Source organism: Megachile rotundata, chromosome 8 (assembly GCF_050947335.1).
Source record: "Megachile rotundata isolate GNS110a chromosome 8, iyMegRotu1, whole genome shotgun sequence".
Classification (NCBI taxonomy): Eukaryota; Metazoa; Arthropoda; class Insecta; order Hymenoptera; family Megachilidae; genus Megachile; species Megachile rotundata.
The window spans coordinates 8,232,836-8,258,568 of NC_134990.1; the positions used below are offsets into that span (position 1 = coordinate 8,232,836).

The window sequence follows — 25,733 nt, forward strand, 5'->3', positions numbered from 1 at the left end:
AAGATCCTTAGTTATGTGAATTGTAGCTAGAATTCAGATGCTACCATTGACTGGTACTTGTGAACAAATAGAAGTTTTGCTTTAATAGACATATTAACTCCCTGACCCAACATTTTATCAAATATTAAAAATAGTTTGTAATGAAGAGTGGAAGTGGTTGAAATGTTACAGCTTGCATATAAAGATCTATGGTTTTGTACATTACAATTACAGTCAAAAGTTAAAACTCAAAGGTAGTGAAAGGTTGAGTTGAGTTTCTCAGGGTTGAACTATAGGGTGCGTCACAAGTGCGTCATGGTATTTACAAGTAATAGGTCAATTGCAAATTTTTATTTAAGGTATACTGTAGTATATTGGTATTAATATATGAAGTAGAATAAAGAAAATGGAAGTCTTGTTATTAATTATTTAATTTGGTATTTTGTTTGAGACTAAAGATCAGTTGGAGGGTCTTGATTATGGGTCTCTTTTCTAATGTTATTGAACTGCTACGCTTCTGTCGTACAATTACACTCTATTACCACAATAATATCCTAAAATTTAAACATTTTATAATTTACGTACAGTATGCTAACATTTAAACGTATTATTAATTATAACAGTTATGAATACTTTCACAACAGCCCTAATAATATTCTGAACCGATACACCAATTTAATTTCTTTAAATTAAACTGCTAGTATCGTCCTAGCAACCAATATATAAAATTTTGAATTACAAAGAAAATTATTAACACTTTGGAACCGAAAGCATGCAGAACAACACGCAACAAAATTAACATACATACACAGGTCCTTAGTTATTCCCGAAATAATAAACGCCCCTTAACACCTCCCTCCCGCGGGCAATGTGTGCCACACAGAATGAATCTCCCGCTTCTTTTAATAAATGCTTTTGCAAGAACAGCTTCGCATTTACACAGGCTGCGACTTTAATTATACACCGGGTACCATGGTTGTCTAATGAAAAGTGTAGACGAGCTTTCCATTTATCTCACCTACGAACTCTGTTTTAGCTCGAACCTTCTCGCAGTAGATTAAGGGCGTGCTTTGGTCAGCCACGATTCCCGTTATCGGGACAAAAACAAAGGAAATTCCTTTGGCCGGTAATTATACGAATGGCGAAAGAAAACGCGAGAAGAAACATGCGATTTCTGTTAATTCGAGAACCTGCAAAACGACTGTATTTTTGTAGTTTCGATATGTGAAGTTTGTGGTTTAATTAAAATGATACTGAAATATGTAACATATTTCACTTCCAAGCTTTATTTTGTCACTGTTTTATCTTATAAATTCTTTATTTTCGTTCAGTTAATTTTTTTAGCATTGTTAGATCACAATATTTGTAGAATTTTTATATCAAGCAAAGGGGTGGATTTTGAAAATTTATTACAATACTTAATTTTATATTTATTGTATTTAATGTAAATTTATTTAATGCGATATGGTTCTCTTTTTAAAAAAATAGTAGTACGTTTGAAACACCTTAACCGAGAATATCCAAATTAATTTTCATAAATTTAACATAATAAAAATATTAAAAAAAAAATAATGAAGTCATGTAAAAAATTCTTTCAATGACTCTTAAACTTGCAACCAATTAATACTAATTAATTACAAATAGTATAATGAATTAGTACAGTAAATTATTCCTAAGAGAAATACACCTAAAATTTAAAACTGCATACAAAACGATTAAAAATTCCTCCAATATCCAGGACAAAGCACGGATTATAAAATCGCCACGCCAATTCTCCAGAATTTTCAAAGGTAATTAGAAAAATTGTTAATGACCCGAGATCTGTGAGATCACCTGCGTCCAATTAGTATCCGACGCTTAAAGATTCCCATTTTTGAAACCGTATAAGGACCCCCATCCGCTTAGTAAACCGGCAAAAGCTTATTCAAATTTAATTTCTTTACGATTAGCAATCAGGCGAACACGATTCCTGTTTTAATCGTCGCTCGTTCCCGACTATGGAAACGCTCCTAATCCCAGCCAACGAGATCGCTGTTCCTTAAAATATTCCGCGTTAGTTCGCGCCGGATTACCGAGCGCGTAAATACACGCGTACGTGAAATGCGCTCGCTTAAGGACACGTGCGACATCAAAGATGCTTTACGATCTCCGATGACGTCGTTTTATATTCGCGACGATTCGTTAATGCTTTAATGCATGTGCTAATTACCTTACATTTTTGTTCGTGGAGTGATCGGTGATCTGTGATTCGATTTTTGTTGAAATTAATTTTGAGAGGATGGTTGATTAATGTGGAGAATGTTGTTGTGTATATCTGTGACTATGGTGGAAGTTATTTTGTTGTGAATGGGGGTGTAGTAGAGAAATTAATGGAACTGGCAATGTAGAGATATTTTTAAATAGCTTGCGAATGATTGAAAATTTTTTAATTTTGGTATTGCTGCGCTGGAGGTTATATATTAAGGTATCTTCAAATGCCGAAATGTCGATTTTAAATATTTAAATGTTTAAATCTAGAAATTTAGGAATTTGGTACTTAATAATTAAGAAATTTCCAAGGTTGGAAATTTTAAAATGAATAATTTAAGAATTTTTAAAATATCAAATTTTGGAAGTAGCAAATTTGAAAAATTATTAACCTGGAAAGCTGGAAATCGATAAATCTAAAAATGTAGAAGTAACAAAATTTAAAAATTACAAATCTGAGAATCTGTATGTCTAGAAATTTGTAAATACAGAAGCTTCAATATTTGCAGGAATTCGAAGCATTTGCAATTAATGACTGAAAAAATTAAATCTTCAATTTGTAGATTAAAAAATGTACATTATATAAGTATATATTTTAAAAGTTATACATTTTCAAATATTAAAACTTCATAATCTGAAGATTAAAAAATTGAGATATTTTCAGCGGTTCAAACTTGATAATACGAAAATGAAAAAATTGAAATATTTTCAAGCTTACAAACTAGATAATTTGAAGATTACAAAATTTATAAATGTTCAAATATGCCAGCATGGCAATTTGCAAATTAAAAAATTCAGGAAAAGATTAATAAAGGTATTATAACATAAGTTATGAGCAACTTTATGTGACATTTTCACTGAGATTTAGCAAGTGCAGTAATTATCGTGCATAACGAAATGTCCACGAGAAGACTGGCACCGAATTAAGCGGAAGTCCAAATTTTCTTTGATGTCGCACGCACAGGAAGTGACAAAACCTCAGTGACAAAACCAGAAACAATTAGAAACAATTATAACAGAATCATTTAATATCATTTGTAAATCCATACTTTTGATTAGTTATTAATATTCTTTAATTTTATATAAAATGTACTTGAACGTTCGAAGATGTGTATTTTATTACTGAAAATTCTATTTCTTGTTTTTTAATTAAGAGGTTCTCTAAAGATACTCAGAGCCTTCAGGAATCTTATAGTCTTCACATCTGTTATTATACTATTACATAATCTTCACATCTATTATTATACTATTACATAGTCTTCACATCTATTATTATACTATTATTATACTATTACATAGTCTTCACATCTATTAATACATACTATTATTATATTATACCAGGGGTGGCCAAGTTCCTTGATAGTTCAAGCCATTTTTCAAAGTTTGAAATGTTTCGCGAGCCGCAATTTTCGATGGCGCAGTTTTCGATGAGTCATATTATTCTTAACTTGGACGGAAATGAAATTTGTTACAATGTTGCACTTAGTCTTTCATATTTGTCGTCAGTAATTTCAACGACATTTTGAAACACATATGTAACGATAATAATTTTTTAAAATATAATAGCACAAAAATGAAAAGGGAACTTGGGTACATTTATCGAGAGCCACAAATAATCCTTCAAAGAGCCGCATGTGGCTCGCGAGCCGCAGGTTGGCCACCCCTGTATTATACTATTATACTATTATACTTAAAAAATGAACATCAGTAGCTTCTTAAATCATTTCCATACATGACTCTGTATTACCGAGATTATTTCATAATTCCAAACTATAAAATAAAGATATTAAAAGAAATATTTCTCCCTAAATAATTCCTCTGATAAACGACGTACCGATGTCAACCCACCAGTCGACGCGTGAGCTATGACGCACTCGTGACGCACTCGCAGTTCAAATATTGTCAATTTTTCTCGTATTTTTGGTACGCGTGAATTTTCAATTTAGACGTAATAATTTACGTACGGATATCAATCCACGAGTTGGCGCGTGAGGATCCAAAGTAAAGGAAGCTCTATCCCCACCGTGAACACTTTCAGCGTTACATACAGGCGCATAATAATAATAATGACAATAACAACTGCTGAACGTGATTCGCGCTATTTCGCTCACTTGAGATACGTTTACCGACTGTCATTGTTTTTCGCCTAATTGGTGTGCATGACCGCGAAAGCCAATTGTTTCGAAAATACGTGCGAAGCGTCCAATTTTCTGTTCCAACCAATCGGAGCCTTGGCTCTTTCAAATACGTCAGCCTCTTCACGCGCCAACTCCTGGGTTGACATTAGTACATGCGAGTAGATTTGGGATTTGTTTCAAGTGTGCAAAAATGAACGAAAGAAAATCCTGTCGTAGCGCGCTTGTTTCGTTAAATTCATGAATTCGAATGAAATTTTCGCGAGCGCATTTCACTTTACGACCCCATTCGGGGTCGCGACCCACAGTTTAAGAAATGGTCTACGCGACACTCGCAGCGATCGCGAGTCAGCTGACAATTCTGTAGCGGGAAAAAAAGGAAACAAAAATAGGGAACATCCAAAGAATTCGAAAATTCACAGTCATGCCTGTTTCTCCGCTCGCCAAAGCGATTCTCTCGTGTCATCAATTCCAAGCGTGCCTGAACTTTCCGCACAGCGTTCACCGACAAAAATCGCCGGGAACTACTTCCTGTGGGAAACGGGATTCATCCCGATAACGTCAAACGAACTTTCTAGCGAGCATTTCGAACGGCTGCGTTCTTGTACACGACTAATACGCGAGCGTAACATCAAAGAAACTTTAGCGGGTAGGATCGGTGTCGTTTAACACGTAGCGACGATCCTCGTAGATGTTCCTCCACGACGACGGTAATTGTTGGATATCCCGGTGTATTCAGGCCTGTGTATCGTTACGCGACCCCAGAAAATGAAGAGCAAATGGAGTTTCGTTTCGTTTCGTGACCGTACTGAATTGTGTCCACCTACGATTCTGGTTATCCGACAGTTCTCTCTTTGCCTGTTCGTGCGCGCTCGATCCTTTTTGCTCGATTTTCCACCAACTTCTGTCGGAGAATAAAACTAGATAATATGATCACGGTGATAAAACGCTCCACTGTTATTTTAGGTACATAAGTAAGGATACAGGGTTGCAACTGATGGGTCGGAAGGATTACGTGAAGGTTCTTTTTGTGTAACGTTGTTGATAAGTACTATTTTACATCTTTTGTTAAATTGTTGGGAATATGTCTACCACTTGCAGTCTGACATTTGTAAATTTTATATTAAAGTTCTAAATTACAAAATTATTAAATTATTAAGCTACGAAATTATTGTATTAAATTGTACCAAACTATTGTGTTATCATCAGAATATGAAATATTTTACAAATATTTTTATTTACACCAAATTTGTAAATTTGAAAAATTCTTAAGTTTATAAATGTATAAGTGCACAGATAAATTTCTAAATCTAAAAATTGTAATATAAAAAAATTTCTAAATTAAATGCAGAATCTAAAAATTTCTTAAATAACTTACCGATAGTAATTGCAATTAAGTTTATAGTTATTTTGAATGTATCTCGTGAATATCAACAATTAGAACGAGCTGTCTTGCAATGAGTGACGTTTTACCTATTTTAAACTAAATTTGATATTGTTCCACCGAGCGATTGAATACTTATTAGATTTGTAATTTTCAGATAAGTGATCGATGAATATTTTAAAGCGGTAAAATTTTCTATACTTTCCCAAAAATTGAATCGAGCTCAAAAATTAGCTGGGTGATCTGTTTAGTGCTGACATTTGAAATACTCGATTTACAATTTAGAAGGAACATCCTGAGTGCTATTCTATGTTTATCATCTCATTAATTTTTCAATTATATTACCGATAACGAACGTACTTCAGAACTTAAAAATAAAATTTATTTGATTAATTTCTACAGTACTATTACTGATATAGAGGCAAATATTACAACCTAACATACGCAACCAATAATTTTGAAGAAAGTGCGCAATAATTATCATAATTCGAATCATAATATGTACAAATCATAGGTATTATACAGGGTGTCTATCAACTGGAGGTCTCTGAAATGGGGGGTAGCTAACGTGATTCTGAATAAGATTTCCCTTTGCAGAAATGAGATTTGAAGCTTCGTTTTTGAATTATTAAGGAAAAACACGAACCAATCAGAGCGCGAGGAATACGCATGCACAGACGCGAGAGCGACAGCTTCGGATAACGCGTAGTTATCCAACGCTTGGTAATCCAATGCGTAGTAATGCAACGCGTGGTAATCCTACGCACAGTAATCCAACGCGCAGTAATACAACGCGTCGTAATACAGCGTGTGGATATCCAACGCGTAGTAATCTAGCGCGTGCATATTCAACGCGTAGTAATTCAACGCGTAATAATGCAACGCGTGGTAATTCTAAGCGTAGCAGTCTAATGCGTGGTAATCTAACGCGTAGTAATCCAGCGTGTGGATATCTAACACGGAGTAATCCAGCGCGTGGATATTCAACGCGTAGTAGTCTAACGCGTAGTAATGCAACGCGTTGATATTCAACGCGTAGTAGTCTAACGCGTAGTAATCCAGCGCGTGGATATTCAACGCGTCGTAGTCTAACGCGTAGTAATCCAGCGCGTGGATATTCAACGCGTAGTAGTCTAAAGCGTAGTGATGCAACGCGTGGTAATCCTACGCACAGTAATCCAACGCGCAGTAATACAACGCGTCGTAATACAGCGTGTCGATATCCAACGCATAGTAATCTAGCGCGTGCATATTCAACGCGTAGTAATTCAACGCGTAATAATGCAACGCGTGGTAATTCTAAGCGTAGCAGTCTAATGCGTGGTAATCTAACGCGTAGTAGTCCAGCGTGTGGATATCTAACGCGGAGTAATCCAGCGCGTGGATATTCAACGCGTAGTAGTCTAACGCGTAGTAATGCAACGCGTTGATATTCAACGCGTAGTAGTCTAACGCGTAGTAATCCAGCGCGTGGATATTCAACGCGTCGTAGTCTAACGCGTAGTAATCCAGCGCGTGGATATTCAACGCGTAGTAGTCTAAAGCGTAGTGATGCAACGCGTGGTAATCCTACGCACAGTAATCCAACGCGCAGTAATACAACGCGTCGTAATACAGCGTGTGGATATCCAACGCGTAGTAATCTAGCGCGTGCATATTCAACGCGTAGTAATTCAACGCGTAATAATGCAACGCGTGGTAATTCTAAGCGTAGCAGTCTAATGCGTGGTAATCTAACGCGTAGTAATCCAGCGTGTGGATATCTAACGCGGAGTAATCCAGCGCGTGGATATTCAACGCGTAGTAGTCTAACGCGTAGTAATGCAACGCGTTGATATTCAACGCGTAGTAGTCTAACGCGTAGTAATCCAGCGCGTGGATATTCAACGCGTAGTAGTCTAAAGCGTAGTGATGCAACGCGTGGTAATCCTACGCACAGTAATCCAACGCGTGGTAATCCTACGCACAGTAATCCAACGCGCAGTAATACAACGCGTCGTAATACAGCGTGTCGATATCCAACGCATAGTAATCTAGCGCGTGCATATTCAACGCGTAGTAATTCAACGTGTAATAATGCAACGCGTGGTAATTCTAAGCGTAGGAATCTAATGCGTGGTAATCTAACGCGTAGTAATCCAGCGTGTGGATATCTAACGCGTAGTAATCCAGCGCGTGGATATTCAACGCGTAGTACTCTAACGCGTAGTAATGCAACGCGTGGTAATTTTAAGCGTAGTAATCTAACGCGTAGTAATCCAGCGTAATAATCCAACGCGTAATAATCCTCGCGCTCTGATTGGTCCGTGTTTTTTCTTATTAATTCAAAAACGAAGCTTCAAATCCCATTTCTGCAAAGGGAAATCTTATTCAGAATCACGTCAGCTACATTTCAGGAACCTACACTAGTTGTGATACCCTGTATTTACTGTATATGCATCATGTATCATATATCATAGCCCCTACAGTAGCTTATATCCTAGCTATATCACAGGTACTATATGTTGCACATATGTTGTTTATCTTCACATTTCTTGCAAAACATACACAAGTACATATTTCACTTGTAAACATTCGTCATCTGTCAGTAACCCTCCGGCAATCGACTCGACTCGTTAAAATAAGAAACCCAGAAGAGTTTCGTCTCATATTCAAGAATCAATGATCTCAATAGGACGTTTTCCACAAAACTTTCACAGCGTGTCTTGGTTGAATCACGTTGAAGTCCACAGGAACTTCCCGGTTATCCGGTGTATTTCCTTCGGCCAGATCTGATTATCCAGAAAGTTGTAATCGCGTTAGATCCACGTCGGTGTTGCTTGAAAATTAATAGAAGGCAGCTGGGTCAAGAATACCAGGAACACCATAATTCAATGATGTTGATGACGGATTTCCTGGTCAACTTACTGGCTTGGGCTGGGTTTTGTTAACTTTAAGAGACTGGAATTTGTGGATGTAGAAATTTGAAGATGTAGAAGTTTGCAGACATTAGTACTTAGGGTGTAGAAATTTGAAGACATAGGAATGCATTAGTATTTATGGTGATTTAGGGATCTACGGATCTAGGATTAAGGAAACCTACAAATTTGAAGACGTGAGTATTTGGGAATTTTGGGATTTGGAGAATGTTGAGATTTGGGAACCTTGGGATTTGGGGAACCTTGAGATTTGGGGAATCTTGGGATTTGGGGAACGTTGGAATTTGGGAAATTTGAGATTCTGGGAGTTTTAGATTTGAGTAGTTGAAGATTTGGAAGGTTTGGAACTTTGGTAATTTGAAATTGATATACTTTGGGACTTGAGCAGTTCGAACTTTGGAGATCTAGGGATTTGGTAGTTTAGAAATTTCAACACGTAAAAATTTGAAGATCTGAAGATTTGAAGACAAGTAAATTATCAATTTCAGTATTTATAGTATTCACTATTTAAATCTAGTGATGCAGAAATTCTGAAACCTGATAATTTAGCAAATTTAGAAATTAGACCATAATAATTTAAAAACTTAAAAATTTCACAAATACGAAAACTCGAGTATCAAACTCCATGATCCATACATCGACACATTAACAGATTTCACGAAACATCTCCGTCGAATTACCATAATCCCCGCACGAAAATCGCAACGGATCCTAATTTCCTGATCATTTCATCGCACAATGCGTTTTACGATTTGACAAAAGCTCTTGTTGTCGAAACTCAATTCCGAAACGACAATGTACCCGCACGTTTTATTGTTTCGTTTTAAACGATGCTCTTTCGGAAAATTGCTGAAGTTTCATTTCGAAACGAGGGAAAGAAGAGGGTGTTGTTAAAAAAAAAGAGCGAAAAAGAATTGAAAGGTATGTGCTAATAAAAGTGCACGGTAAAAATATTCAATAAACATAGAATTTTAACTATCAGTGTAAATAGAGATGCATATTTGTTTGTTGGATAAACATTCAGTATTTCGGTGTGTGAAGATTTGATATCTATATGTTGTGTTTTGTAAACATTTTCCTGCGTTATAGAATGAATTTGTTTGCTGTTACGGTGATTGAAAATGGATTTCGTACAAATTAAGAGGGTATTGAAATTGAAACAATAAAATTGATGTAATTTAGGATATTTATTTGTGATATCATAGAATATAAAATTATAATAGAAATTTAGTATGAGGCATGAAATTTAATATTGGACGATAAATATCATGAATTATCAACGTTAATAAACACTTGAAAATTTATATTTTTATTCACATTTTTATTAACATTTAGGATATTTATCATATGCAAATTTGTGATGAATATTATAGAATATGAAATAATAACAGAAATTTTTATTTAGTATAACTACCCTGCAATTTAGTATTAAACAATAAATATCATGAATTATCAACGTTAATAAATACTTGAAAATTAATATTTTTATTCACATTTTTATTAACATTTAGGATATTTATCATATGCAAATTTGTGATGAATATTATAGAATATAAAATAATAACAAAAATTTTTATTTAGTATAAACACCATGAAATTTAGTATTAAACTATAAATATCATAAATCATCAAGCTTAATGAGTACTTGGAAATTAATGTTTTTATTCGTCAAAATTTGATATCTGTTCAACAAACGTTCCTATACTAATTTAACGACGAGTCACAATTTTTGAATTAATCCAGCATTACACGTAAATATGGGATGCCAATAAACGACGCATAAAATTACGATTGAACCGATAAGTGTCCCACGGCAGTAATTAACAATTCAATGACCCATCCATTAACACTAACAATAGCGCGACCATGCGCAAAGTATGAGCGTACCAATCAACAATAATTAGCATCGAGTTACGTACAGAGCATATTATACAAAGAAACGTGACCGGAATTTCTAAACAAAATTAACTTTTTACGTAAGCACAAATTTGAGGATTGTCGAGGAAGAAACGTGTTGGGTTTTAATATTAACGAAGGAATAAACGGAGAGTAACAAAAAGATGCAAAGATGATGAGAGCGTGAATAAAAAAGCAGGAAGATTCTGAAGGGAACAGTGAGGATTTTCTGATGCGATCTGGCTGGATGATGGAACAATATGGCGGCGACACGTGAGTGGAAGATTTAAGGACGAATAGGTTGACAAAACGAAATCGCAAGAAAATTGTGAGAGAATCGATACTACAAAAATCAGAACGACGAAATTGTCGAAAGACATGAATTTGGTATAATTTTTAATATGTGAGTAAAATAGGAGAAGAATAAAATGAACAGAAAAGACAGAATTTAATCAAAGTTTGACAAATTTTTCGGATACCAACGCTAATCACTGATTAAATAACGCAGGAAGTTAAAGCAAGGTGTATAAAATTTTTCGTTTGTAACAAGGCCGGCAGGAATATTTTACGAAATGACACAAAGAAAATCATCCGAGGAGGACAGCCGCGAACGAGGATCAAAATTGAAAAACAAAGGGAACAGAGGAGTACATAAAGTACGCTTTCGGAGGAGCGGAAAGAGAGGAGAGTGTAAAAAGGTGTGGAAAAAGAACGGGGAGGAAGGAAATGCGTGAAATCAAAGTGAAAGACAAAAACGGAACAAATGGAAAGTAACGAGAAACGAAGGGACAGAAGAGTTGGGAGAAGGAAAAGCTTGATCTAATCGCAAAGACGTCGTGACTGTAGTCCTTTCAAAGGATAAAAAGCTTCGGTAATTTGCACCGAAACGCGGACAACAGAGAGAGCTGTAAGACAATTCGTATCGTGAGGACCACAAGGACAGCGATTACAACCGGAAGGACTTCGGATACTCCGAGTGCACTTATCCTTATTAGGTTTATACAATCTTAATACAACAACATGTTAGTTAATTGAAAAACTTCTGATGTCTGCCGTTTCTCACAAAATCTACCGAATATTTGCGAAGCACAATTGTGTGACAAATTGCATTTCGAGATTACAAAATCCTGTGTTAATTAGAATTTATTATTTATAAGAAGGTGTGTTCTTTTCGAAGCTTGCAATTTTTTTACTGGTGTTCAGATTTTCGTTTAATAATATTAGGGGATATTGGAGTTTGAGAGTATTGGCTTCTAGGGATATTGGAACCTACGAGTATTCGAATCTAGGGATATTGGGGTTTAAGACTATTGGGATCTAGGGATATTGGGATTTAGAAGTATTGGGATTTAGGGATTTGGGGGTTTAGAAGTATTGAGGATTTAGGGATTTTGGGGTTTAAGAGTATTGGGATCTAGGGATATTGCGACCTACGACTATTGGAATCTAGGGATATTGGGTCCTATGGGTATTGGGATCGAGGGATATTGTGACCTACGACTATTGGAATCTAGGGATATTGGGTCCTATGGGTATTGGGATCGAGGGATATTGTGACCTACGACTATTGGGATCTAGGGATTTTGGGGTTTAGGAGTATTGGGATTTAGGGATATTGGGACCTACGAGTGTTGAGATCTAGGGATATTTTGGCCTCTCAGTATTGGAATCTAGGGATATTACGCTCTAAGAGTATTGGGATCTAGAGATATTGGAATTTGTGATTTGAAGAGTTCAGAGATATTGAAATATTGAAATATGGGGATTTAGACACCAGAAGCTTCCAAATTTTAGTCTCAAAGTCCCAAAATTGTAAATTTTCAAAATTTCAAAGCTCTAAACCTCTAAAATTGCAAAGCTGAAAAATTTGGAAGTCCCAAAATTGCCAAAGTCACTAAATTAGTAAGATCCATGTTTCAGAGTCCCAGACTTCCAGCATCTCAAAGTCTCCAAATACTGAGATCTCACAAGTAATAAATTCAAAAATTTTTGAATTTCAAACTTTTTGAAATCAGTCTTCAACCTCCGAAATCCCACAGATCAACTACACTACCACTTCCACACACCATCCTCGTTTCTATCTACCTTCCTATCTACCTCCACAAATCCTCACATCCCAAACCACGCCATTATTCCCCCATCATCTACAACCAGTGTAGATCATCACGTTTTCCAAAGTTTACGTCTCTCTCTTCTCATTATCTTCGGCATTTCTCTTTGCATCGTTTCTTCAACTTCCATTCTCCATTATCTTATCCTAGTAGTCTTCTCCATACTACTATTTTTCATCGCCTTATCGTTGATGGCTTCTCCATACTTTAATTCTCCATCTTCCTCTCTGCATACTGTTGTTCATACTTCTCTTGTCTATCGTTTTATAGCTGTAGTCTTTTACAAATTTTTATTTTTTATAAATATTAGTATTGTACTCTTCACCGTACTCTAATTGGGGTTTAAGAGTATTTGGATCTAGGGATATTGTGACCTACGACTACTGGGCTCTAGGGATATTCGGGTTTAGGAGTATTGGAATTTAGGGACCTATTACTACTATCACCTTATTTCTGAGGTGTTCTTCATATCCACATTGTCTATCTTATTGTTATTGCTTTGCTCCATGTCCATATGGCTGATCATCTTAACGCAAATGCTCTTATTCATACTCCTATTCTGTATCATTAATTTTTGATACTCTTCATACTATTTCCCACCATTATCTTATTTCTATATTATTCCACATATTCACAAAGTTCATCATCTGATCCCTCAACTCTTTCTAATGTATTCGTTCTTCATAATATTCCTCATATTTCTATTGCCTATCATCTTATCTGTATAGTCTTATCCACATCCACATTATCTATCATCTTATCCCTATAGCCTTCTCCATACTCCGATTATCTATCATCTTATCCTTACTTCTTCAAACTTTCATTCTACATCATCAGTTTTCTCACAGTACTTTCCTTCATCATGTACTTGTACATATTTACATTGTTCCATCTTATCCCTCTCCATACTTCTGTTCCTCATAATCTTCTCCCTATACATTCTTATTTCCCATCATCCCTCTATACCATACTCCACATCATCCCGATACTTCTCCATATTCTTCTACTCCCATTCTCCATTCTCGATACTCTCCCACGTTCTCCTCTACTTCTTGCGCTTCTTTCACATGCACCCTTCGCTGGTCCCATTCTGGTCGGCGTCGCGACGTCCCCTCTCGCGGCGCTCTTCGTCGTTCCTGCGCTCGGACGGGCTTGCGCGCCTCATCCTGTACGGAAGAGGTCTCCTCGAGGAAGGAGGACCGGCAGGATCCCGATCAGTTTACCGGCATCCCTCAGTCCGTGCGTACGCGTGCGGGATACCAGTGGTCCGTTGCGGGTCACGTGCGTCCGGACGTGCTGTTCTCATCAGGGATGCCAGTGGAGTTTCCGGTCCCGCGGAGAACATCGCGAACCAGGTCCTGAGCTATGAGAAACTTCTGCCGGTACAACGGACCAGGTTTGAGCAAAATTCTTTGTCCATCGGACGAGCGGATCTCTTAGCTGGACCACTTCGAACAGATTCCTAATCTCATAACGTGCCACGAATAACCCGTTCAACGGACGACAATCGCGAACGCGTTCTTCCGATCCGAGTTGCCGCGAATCGACGACCACCACGCGTACTGATGGAACTAGACGAGAATTTATGTAAGTTTCAGCCGAGTTTCAGCGAGAACTTCAGACCCGAAGCTGCTAACTCGATTGCGGTTGTGTTAATGGGGGAAGACCGATCGGGAGTGCGAAAACCTGCCGCGTCTACTTCGCGAGCAAATTGCCAGCCATCGATATTGCCTGGCTCGGATACGTGATCGTACTTGCTTTGAGAAAGTTCCTCGAGATACATCGCCGAGTAGCTCTCGACGTTTAGAATCGGTGATCCACACTTTGGAAACGGTCGCGTTTGTTCGTCGATCATTCCGCCTGAACGCAGTCAGCTTTTTCTGGCAGGTGTTCCATCATCACACTGCGACGATTCAACTTGGATACATCGATATCGAGGTGTCAGTGAATCGGAAATGATCATTCAAAGTATTGTTCCGGATGCTTCAGATTTACGGTGATTTCTCACGGTTTCTTCTTTCTGATTAGGTGATACGGTTCTTCGGAACTATGTGAACGTGATATCGTAAGTAGCTCATCAAATCCGTGATACAAGTGTCGGTTCCGTGTCAGAAAATTGTAAATCATGTTGCAAAAATATCTTCATGGTGGTTCCAGATTTCTTTTGTCGTAAAGTGATCAGTTATCGAATCTCGAAATAGGAAAGTTTTTCAATCATGGTGTCACTAGTACATCATTCAAAACCACTTTGGACGATAAGTTGATCTTGCTAGTTGAAAGGAAGTTTCTTCTTGAAATAATTAGAAGATAAAATTGTAATTAATGTGCAAGAATATATTTTCTCTGCAAAGCGTGTAAAATCACTGATGAAATTTTCTTCAAACATTGTTAAACTCTGTCAAACATTGTCAAAAATAGCTGTAATTCAAATACATATTGTGTCAGCAAAGTCTGAAGCGTTCAAAATATTCTTCGTCAGCAACTAGTTGATCTTCAGCTTCAAATGTTCAGCTTCCAATGTTCAATTAGCGAATTATTGTTTATGGTGATTTCAATTTCTATTTTGTTGTAATTTTTATGGAAACAGCTAAGTGAATGCTATGAAAATATATAAGTAAAATTTTTAAAATTTGATTTCGTGTAATATATTTCAATATTGTGAACGAATCGATTGTACATCATACCTGGAAATATTTTTGGTTTTATTGATATATTATCGAAGTTAACATTTATACTCCAGATGTTTTGTCATTGTTAATACTCAGTGAATTATTAAACGATGTTTTATTACAATTAAGTGAAGAGTATAAAAAATTCAAGGAGAATTTATAACTCATTTTTGATGTGAATAAATAAAGCTTCTCCCTGTATAAAGTTTCTGAAAACCTATAAAGTTTTCTGGAGTTGCGAAATTAAATGAAATATTAGAACTTGCAAATATTTATCATAATATGAGTAAAAGATATTCTGTAATAATAGTTGTTTTAATTGTTAATATTTTTTAAATTGTTGTTTTTTTATTACGGCAACTGAATGAACACAATGAAAATTGTAACGAAAATTTGTTAAAAGTAAAAAGTTTCGCATCAGTGACAAAGTTTGACCCAAGTATCCTGAAACACTATCAAGGAAATTCTTACTAGGAGATATATTTAATTAAAAACTGTCGAAGATAATGGACTACGCTTTCAAAACCTCCAGATAAATCCTCTTACCAAACTTTCTTGCGGATCCGTTCAAATAAGATTACGAACAATTTAATTTTACACGAGTCCTCCTTACTCATCTTTAAAAAATTAACGTCTTAAAAATCTATTCGTTATTATACTCCCATTTTAAAATACAATCAGAAAATTAATTAATAAGTCCGTTACCAAAACTTTAAACTATACAATTTTTACATTCTACTGATACATTGTAAAGGAAGTTATGGAAAAAATTTATTTTCTCTGGTAATTTGCAACCTTCTCAAACAACGCAACTCCCTACTAAAACTTGTTAAATATTTATTATTTCCCTGATACATTAGAGTACAAAAATGTACCTTCCATCAATCGAAAAATGCAACAAAGTTGCATTTGAAATTGAAACTGAAACGACCCGGTGAAATTGATTCAATTAACCCGAGCCACTATAACGAAGTAGACTCCTTTGGAAAAAAGGTACGAGCCTCGAAATTCTTCAAATTCCAGTGCTGAATAGCAAAGCACGTGTCTCTCGTTACTTCCGAACAAAAAAAAAAAAAAAACAAAAAACGAAAAATAGGACAAAATCAGAGAGAAATTGTCGACCAGTTTCGAAGCGTGTGCATCGAAACAACAGGCGGAGAAGAGTGTCGGTGGCGTCCTTAGGCACCGAAATAAATGGCGAAACGCCGCGGGAATAATTGGATTGGTACTTCTCTGTCCGGTGTCTTCGTTATCTTTTTTAATTGAGACACATTGTACAGGGCAAAAAGCGTGCCCGTTACTGAACACGCTTGTCCCCGGAATGCACGTACAGCCGAGAGCAAATCTGTCTTCCCTAGGGAAATTGGAGACGTAGGGGAAGGTTATCCAACCACTCATTGCATTTTAGGCAGTCAATTTTTAAATCGGGAATCATTTACTAGGTCTTGGGTTGAGGTGAGGAGATTTGGGAATTGGAATGGTTGCAAATTATGCAGTTTACAGGGTTAGACATTTGGAGACTTGGGAGGTAATATAAAGAAAATGAAAGTTTAGACAATTTTTTATTATAATATTGTTTAATTTTGCTATTTTGAAAATCAGAAGGATAAGCATTTTGATAATTGATCAGTTGGGAGAAGTGTGAATTTGGACATTTCGAAAATTGAGAGATTTGAAAAAGATTTGGTAAGTCAGAAATTTCGAAGATTCAGTAATAAATTTGAAAAATTGAAACACTGAAGAATTGAATGATAAGAAGAATTGAATAATTGAAGAATTGAATGATCGAATAATGGAAGAATTAAAGAATTGAACGATGGGAAAATTGAAGAATTGAAAACTTGGAGAATTGACAAATTGAAGAATTGACGAAATATAGAATGGAAGAACTGGCAAATGAGCAAACTGACACATTAAGGAATGGAGGAATTAAAGAATTGACGAATTGAAGGATTAACAAATTGAAGAATTGAAGAGTTGACGAATCAAAGAATTGAAAATTTGAAGAATTAACAGATTGAAGAATTGAAAATTTAAACAATTGGTAAATTGAAAAATTGAAAATTTGAAGAATTAAAAAATTGAAAAATTGAGAATTTAAAGAATTGGAAAATTGAAGAGTTGAAAATGTGAAGAATTGAAAATGAGAAGAACTGAAAAATTGAAGAATTGAAAATTTAAAGAGTTAAAAAATTGAATATGTGAAGAATTGAAAAATTGAAGAATTGAAAATTTAAAGAATTGGAAAATTGAAGAATTGAAAATTTGAGGAATTGAAGAACTGAAGAACTGAAAAATTGGAAAATTGTCAAATTGAAGAATTGAAAAATTGTCAAGTTGAAAAATGAAAAAATCGACAAACAGAAAAATTGCAGAATTGAACCATTTTTAAATTAGTAATTAAAAAATTGTAAAATTGAAAAACCGTAAAATTGAAAATCAAAGACAAACAATTGAAAACTTAAGAAACTAAAGATCGAAGAGTTTTAAATTTTTTAAATTGAAAATCGAAAACTTGAATAAATTGAAAATTAAAAGAACTCACCATTTAATTACCTAAAATTGAAAACACCGAATACCTTAACCGTGTCCCACTGAAAACAACCCGTATACCTTAACAAAAATTAAGATTGCAATCGATTCCAAACATATTGGCACATCTCTACCAATAATACCGATAACTTTCCATAATTCGGCAATTAACAGAAACCACTTGATCGGGAAACAACGCGGAATTGATTTACCTTCATCGAAAAGCATGCTGTTTACTTCCTTTTTTACGCGGGAAACAAGTAAAAGTCAACGAAACGGTAAAATTTCCTGGTGGTTCACGTTTCGACGGTTCTGAAATAAAATCTGCGACGGAACGCGTGTGCATGCGGATCTAAATAACGATGACTTCCGAATCTGTCATAATTTACGAGGCAACTTTGAATACGAGGCCCATAGGGATCGCTTCTCTTACACGGTTCACTTAATACGCTATCATGCGCGTTTTTATCTGAACGAATTTATAACATTGTCCGAATTTACGTTCCCTAATTTTATGTATAATTAATTGGAGCAAGATACTATTATTTTAATAAGTACTTTTACTGTGGGAGTGGACGAGCAGGAAATTTAGAGAAATTTGCAAGTGCTTTATTTTTGGGTTCTTTGAAGGTGGTTTTAAAAATGTGGTTTTTATCAAAATTTGATTATTAGAATGTTTTTTAGGTTTCTGAATTTTTAAGTTTCTATAATATTCAATTACTGTATTTTTCAATTTGAAAATTTTCAAATTTTCAAATTTGTAAAATAAAAAATTTTTGTTTTGGAAATTATAGAGTTTGTTAGCTTTGGTATTCGGAAGTCTCCAAATCCCTAAATAGCAAAATTCCCAAGATTTCAAATTCCCATATCTCCAAATCCCCAAATCTCCAAATTCCTATATTAGCAAATTCCCAAATCTCCAAATTCCCATATTAGCAAATTCCCCAATCTCCAAATTCCCATATTAACAAATTCCCAAATCTCCAAATCCCCATATTAGCAAATTCCCAAATCTCCAAATTTCCATATTTGCAAATTCCCATATCTCCAAATCCCCAAATATCCAAATTCCCATATTAGCAAATTCCCAAATCTCCAAATTCCCATATTAGCAAATTCCCAAATCTCCAAATTCCCATATTAACAAATTCCCAAATCTCCAAATCCCCATATTAGCAAATTCCCAAATCTCCAAATTCCCATATTTGCAAATTCCCATATCTCCAAATTCCCAAATCTCCAAATCCCCATATTAGCAAATTCCCAAATCTCCAAATTCCCATATTTGCAAATTCCCATATCTCCAAATCCCCAAATCTCCAAATTCCCATATTAGCAAATTCCCAAATCTCCAAATTCCCATATTAGCAAATTCCCAAATCTCCAAATTCCCATATTTGCAAATTCCCAAATCTCCAAATTACCGAATCTCCAAGTTTTCAAATCTCTAAATCACAACTTCCAAATTTCCAAATTCCCAAGGTTCTAAATCTCCAAATTTCCAAATCCCCAAATTATCAAACCCCTAAATCTCCAAATATCAAAACCCCAAAATTCTTACATTTCCAAACCTTCAAATCCCCAAACCTCCAAACCTCCAAATCTTCAAATACCAAATTTCTAGAAACCGTTTAATTCCACTTCCTATCGCCAATTTCTACTTCCCTCCTAACCATACACCTCCAGCAAAAAACCCCAAATAAGAACTTCTCTAAAATTAATAACTATGACAGCACTCGCCAGACAAAAAACAGCAACATCGAAACCCAGAAAACATAAAAGAAACCTTTCCCATCACGTCAGCTGATAATTAGTAACGTCGACAAAAACTGTTACCATAATTCCACGTGTTTCTTTCGTAATTAACGATCAATTTACGGAAACAGCTGCCGCTGGTTTCATTCAACGCGGCAAGTAGAAAAATACGTAGTGCAGTCAGAAACGTATCAGACGCTCGACTGGTTTCTCTCTGGCCGTTAATTCCGTTGATTGTTAACCGTCGCGGTAAGAAACAACAGCAACAACAACGGGAAGAGATATGAAATTTGCACGAACAGAAATTAGCTCCCCGCTAAGAGAAGTTAGAGCCGCTGTTGTCCGCTGGATGCACGGATTCACTTTATAAATCACGTTTCGTTCGTTCACAGCAAACGTTCCCGTGAATTTCACCCCGCATTCAGCTGCGGTTTTTTTTCGATACGACCGAACGTACATCAATCCACGGTTTTTCTCTACCTTTTTCCCCAGGTTTCTTTCAACGATCGGTCGAGAATCGCTGAGAACGCGGGTTAAGGAATTTCTGCCTCGGGTTATCAAATTTTCTGTTTGGATGCTCTGTTATCGTTACATTGCGACGGAATCACGCTTTCAGAAATCGGAGGGGAAGCTTAGGAAGATAAATGTTTTAGGCTGCTTTCGGATTAAAATATCTGTCGATTTCGAACTCTATGGGTGTTTTATCTTTTTTCATATTTTTCATATCTTCTTTATGACAAGATTTAGAGCGGCAATCAATCTGAGCTACAGTTTTTAGTTAGTTTTTACTGTTTTAATATCTACTGTTAGTATTTGGTATTTTCGAATTAAAATATCAGAGGATGATTTCTGATGTTTGGAATATGAAACTCTATGGGTATTTTCTATTATACAGGGTGTCTCATAACTAGTGTGGGTCTCTGAAATGTAGCTGACGTGATTCTGAATAAGATTTCCCTTTGCAAAAATGGGGTTTGAAGCTTTGTTTTTGAATTATTAAGGAAAAACGCGGACCAATCAGAGCGCGAGGATTATTACGCGTTGGATTACTACGCGTTGGTTAACTACGCGTTAGATTACAGTGCGTTAAATTTCTACGCTTAGAATTACCACGCGTTGCATTACTACGCGTTGGACTGCTACGCGTTGAATATCCACGCGCTGGATTACTACGCGTTAGATATCCACACGCTGGATTACTACGCGTTAGATTACCACGCATTAGAGTCCTATGCTTAGAATTACCACGCGTTGCATTATTAGGCGTTGAATTACTACGCGTTGAATATGCACGCGTTAGATTACTACGCGTTGGATATCCACACGCTGTATTACCACGCGTTGGATATCCACACGCTGTATTACCACGCGTTGGATTACTACACGTAGGATTACCATGCATTGCATTACTACGCATTTGATTACCACGCATTAGTTTCCTACGCTTAGAATTACAACGCGTTGCATTATTACGCGTTGAATTACTACGCGTTGAATATGCACGCGCTAGATTATTACGCGTTGGATACCCACACGCTATATTACTACGCATTGTATTACTGCGCGTTGGATTACTATGCGTAGGATTACCACGCGTTGCATTAACACGCGTTGGGTTACTACGCGTTGGTTAACTACGCGTTAGATAACCACGCGTTAGATTCCTACGCTTAGAATTACCACGCGTTGCGTTACTACGCGTGGGACTACTACGCGTTGAATATCCACGCTCTGGATTACCACGCGTTAGATATCCACACGCTGGATTACTACGCCTTAGAGTCCTATGCTTAGAATTACCACGCGTTGCATTATTACGCGTTGAATTACTACGCGTTGAATATGCACGCGCTAGATTACTACGTGTTAGATATCCACACGCTGTATTATAACGCGTTGTATTACTGCGCGTTGGATTACTGCGCGTGGGATTACCACGCGTTGCATTACCACGCGTTTCATTACTACGCGTTGGATTACCACGCGTTACATTACTATGCGTTGGATTACCACGCGTTGGGTAACTACGCGTTATCCGAAACTGCCGCTCTCGCGTCTGCGCATGCGTAACCCTCGCGCTCTGATTGGTCCGTGTATTTCCTTAATAATTCAAAAACGAAGCTTCAAACCCCATTTTTCCAAAGGGAAATCTTATTCAGAATCACGTCAGCTACATTTCAGAAACCTACACTAGTTATGAAACACCTTGCATATTAATATTTCTCATGTTTGAATTTTTTTAATGGTAAGATTTAGAGTTTAGCTTAAGTCAATCTGAGCTACAGTTTTTAATTATTGTTTCCAATAAAATTCATCACAAATGAAGTACAAGTGCATCCTAAGTCAAACTCGTCAAAAAGCAAGAGATTATTAATTATTAATGTTCATAACTGATGGAAATTAGAAACAAAAGCAATACTTACTTTTTTATAAACCTTTGCTCAACCCTGGAATTGAGTTTTCAATTAATTCCACAGCTGATCCAAATTAAATTGAGAACCTTAGCAAAACACTACTTTAATTTTTTTACGAACTAGCTATTTTCTTCCCGTGTTGAGCGCGATTTAGAGCTGAGTTTTAATTACCGTTCGCAGGTGAGGTATCTCAGTTTGAAGTATAATAATTTATGGACTTTACAAAATAATTTTATTTTAAAATTTGAAGAAATATCTGATATGGTAATATTTGAATATACTACAATAAAGTCTTCTTTAAATAAGAATCTTCAGAATCCATTCATAAAGCTTGCTAACGTGAAAATAGAAACTGAGTATATCTTGCACTAAAGAATTTATTTATAACATGACACAGTATTTTGCGACTTACGTGTCAGGGTCATCGTAAACTTTCGTAGAGTCTCTTCAATGGTCTTTGTCTAAGCAAGAATTTGGGTCACATTAAACAAAGAATAAGTTACGGTTTTAAAGAAAAATGTCAAAAATAATTATTATCAAAATAAACTAAACTTCTATGAACCTAAATTTTCATTAATGGAAAATTTGCATTATTCGCACTATAAAATATTCTAAATAATATTCACGTAAAATTTTAATATTATATTTTGATTATTTAGCTAAAAATTAAAATATCGTAAACTATGTGAAATATTGAAATATCTTGAATATTTAGTTAAATATTAATATAATTTAGCAGAATGACATATATGGACATCATAATGACATCAGGTTTATACTTATTTTATATTTAAAGAGACAAAGTATGGAATATTTGGTGAGTAATACATGAAAATCAGTTTACCACTTGAACATTTTATCAAATATAATCACGAAAGCACTTGTGCCAAAAATCGATAATAAAATAAAAACACTTTAATATTTTATGTATATTTGCAATGTACAATATACAATGTACTTATGAAAGAGAAAACGTATTTGCAACAAACAGCAAAAAAGTTTGCAAATTAACTTTGTAAAATGTGAGTACGTTTGCGAGAGTAAATGATGAAGTACCTCTAGCCAGATGTACTTCAACATGATATTTGTTTTATTACTACAATTTACTTGTTATGATACACGTAAGTTACAATGGTGCTTCATGGAAAAAGATGAACAAGAAAGTTTTGAATTCACAGTTGGAATTTGATACGCTACCTCACAGTTGCATGAGTGTGTTGGAAATCCAAGGGTCCATCTTCGAACGCTGTCGTTGGTGTTTTTAATTGTTATTGTAATTATTTTTGTGTATGTTTATCTTATGAATTTATGCATGCATATGTAAATTCACAAATTCTCATATAACCATAATCTTTATATTAATAAATTTTCAAATTTTCGGGTCAAAATTTACAAATTTTTATATAGCTAAACTTTCAAATATCACTAATTTTTAAATTTCTGAATTTTTAAATTCTTAAGTGTCCAAATCTCTACATCCCTAAATTCCTAAATTCCCAAATTCTCAAGTCCCTAAATTCTCTTATCCTCAAATTCTCATACCAAATTTTCGATTTCCCAAATTCTCACATTTTCAAATTTCCAATTTCCCATTTCCAAAATTCCCAAATACTCAAACACCCAAATTTTCACATTCCCAATTTGTCAAGTTCCCAAATTCTAAAATCTCCAAATACCAAAATTTCCGAATTTTCAACTCGCCAAATTCTCAAGTCCCTTAATTCTCCCATCCCTAAATTTCCAAATCCCCAAATCCTCAAATCCTCGAATCCTCAAATTCTCAAATCCCTAAATTCTAAAATCCCCAAATCCTCAAAGTCCCCAATCTCCAAATCCCCCAATCATCCACCATCTTTTTAGATAAAACAATTAAAAAAGTTGTACACCTAATTTTTACTCGATATGTCACAGTCAACCTCTCACATTATAGCAAAAATATTAGATGGAGATCGAAATATTAAAGGACTGGAATGTTCTATTTAATATTGAAAAACTTTTGATTTTAATATTAGAAATAGGATATTTCATTTTCTCTTATTGGATTCCTATTTCAATTGCGGTACCATTTTATTTAAAAAAAATCAGTTTCAAATATCAAATATAACATTCGAACGGTATGTTTCTATTTTAATTAACGATTCAAAAACTCTCAATACTGCTTATATATGAATACAGGATATCCAAATAAAATGTACATACACTTCATTATGATACGGTTTTGATATTATTCCACATAATAATCACGTAATATAATTTAATTATCTTACGGAGGCCTTCATCAGAAAAAATACGATCAAATATTTTTATTATATGCTGATACATTTGATATTAATTATTCATTTGACATGCATTATTCATGGTGAGATATTAAAATATTCACCATGTGTTTATTTTATCGGGACACTATGTTTTATTTAATGGGACAAATAAAAGAAAATTAATTAAGCCCAGGGTCTGTAATTTATTATAAAAATATGTATTACTTTATCAAAGAACAAATTATTCCGAAATATTATTAAACAAACGAAAGTTTCTAATATTGTAACACTAAATAAAATTCTTCATAATGAATCGGTTAATTAACCTCTTCAGAGTTGATGAACTTTACATCAATAGCACCGAGTCGATTAAACAGATAAAATTTCTCCGAGGCCATAAAATATTTCTCTATTCCTAAAAGTTCAATTATGTATTACTCGAAGAGAAAATAAAATAAAATGAACTATAGTCTCTAGAGTCATCAAAAATATAACTACAAATATAACTGCACACTCAAATGTAAAATAAAGATATTAAAAGAAATATTTCTCCCTAAATAATTCCTCTGATAAACGACGTACCGATGTCAACCCACCAGTCGACGCGTGAACTATGACGCACTCGTGACGCACTCGCAGTTCAAATATTGTCAATTTTTCTCGTATTTTTGGTACGCATGAATTTTCAATTTAGGCGTAATAATTTACGTACGGATGTCCCATGAGTTGGCGCGTGAGCTATGACGCACTCGTGACGCACTCGCAGTTCAAATATTGTCAATTTTTCTCGTATTTTTGGTACGCGTAAATTTTCAATTTAGGCGTAATAATTTACGTACGGATGTCAGCCAACGAGTTGGCGCGTGAGGACCCAAAGTAAAAGAAGCTCTATCCCCACCGTGAACACTTCCAACGTTACATACAGGCGCATAAGAATAATAATGACAATAACAACTGCTGAACGCAATTCGCGCTATCTCGCTCACTCGAGAGACGTTTGCCGACTGTCATTGTTTTTCGCCTAATTGGTGTGCGTGACCGGCGAGAGCCAATTGTGCCGCCGAAAATACGTGCGAGGCGTCCATTTTTCTGTTCTAACCAATCGGAGCCTTGGCTCTTTAACACTCCTCTCCGCGCCAACTCGAGGGTTGACAGCAGTACATACGAGTAATTCTAGAATTTGTTTCAAGTGTGCAAAAATGAACGAAAGAAAATCCCGTCGTAATGTGCTGTTTCGTTAAACTCATGAATCCGAATAATATTTTCGCGAGCGCATTTCGCTTGCTTCTGACACTATAACAGTAAATAAAATTCTTCATAATTAATCTGTACCTCCGCCCACACGATAATTTTTGCGTAAAATAACTGAGTCAATTAAGCAGAGAAAATTTCTTCGACACCATATTCACGCAATAAAATATCATTACCATATCGT

The 25,733-nt window shown here is 35.4% G+C and overlaps 2 protein-coding genes across 3 annotated transcripts in view; one reads left to right on the top strand and one right to left on the bottom strand.

The window, feature by feature from the left end:
* LOC100878886 (glycerol kinase 3) overlaps positions 1-25,733 on the bottom strand; it is a 147,873-nt gene that overhangs the window by 56,166 nt on the left and 65,974 nt on the right. The window lies entirely within an intron of this gene.
* Positions 13,964-25,733, top strand: part of LOC100878665 (lachesin) — a 127,158-nt gene continuing 115,388 nt past the window's right edge. The window contains exon 1 of the mRNA XM_012282075.2: positions 13,964-14,066. The gene's annotated coding sequence lies outside the window, so the exon portion shown is untranslated. The remainder of the gene's footprint in view (positions 14,067-25,733) is intronic.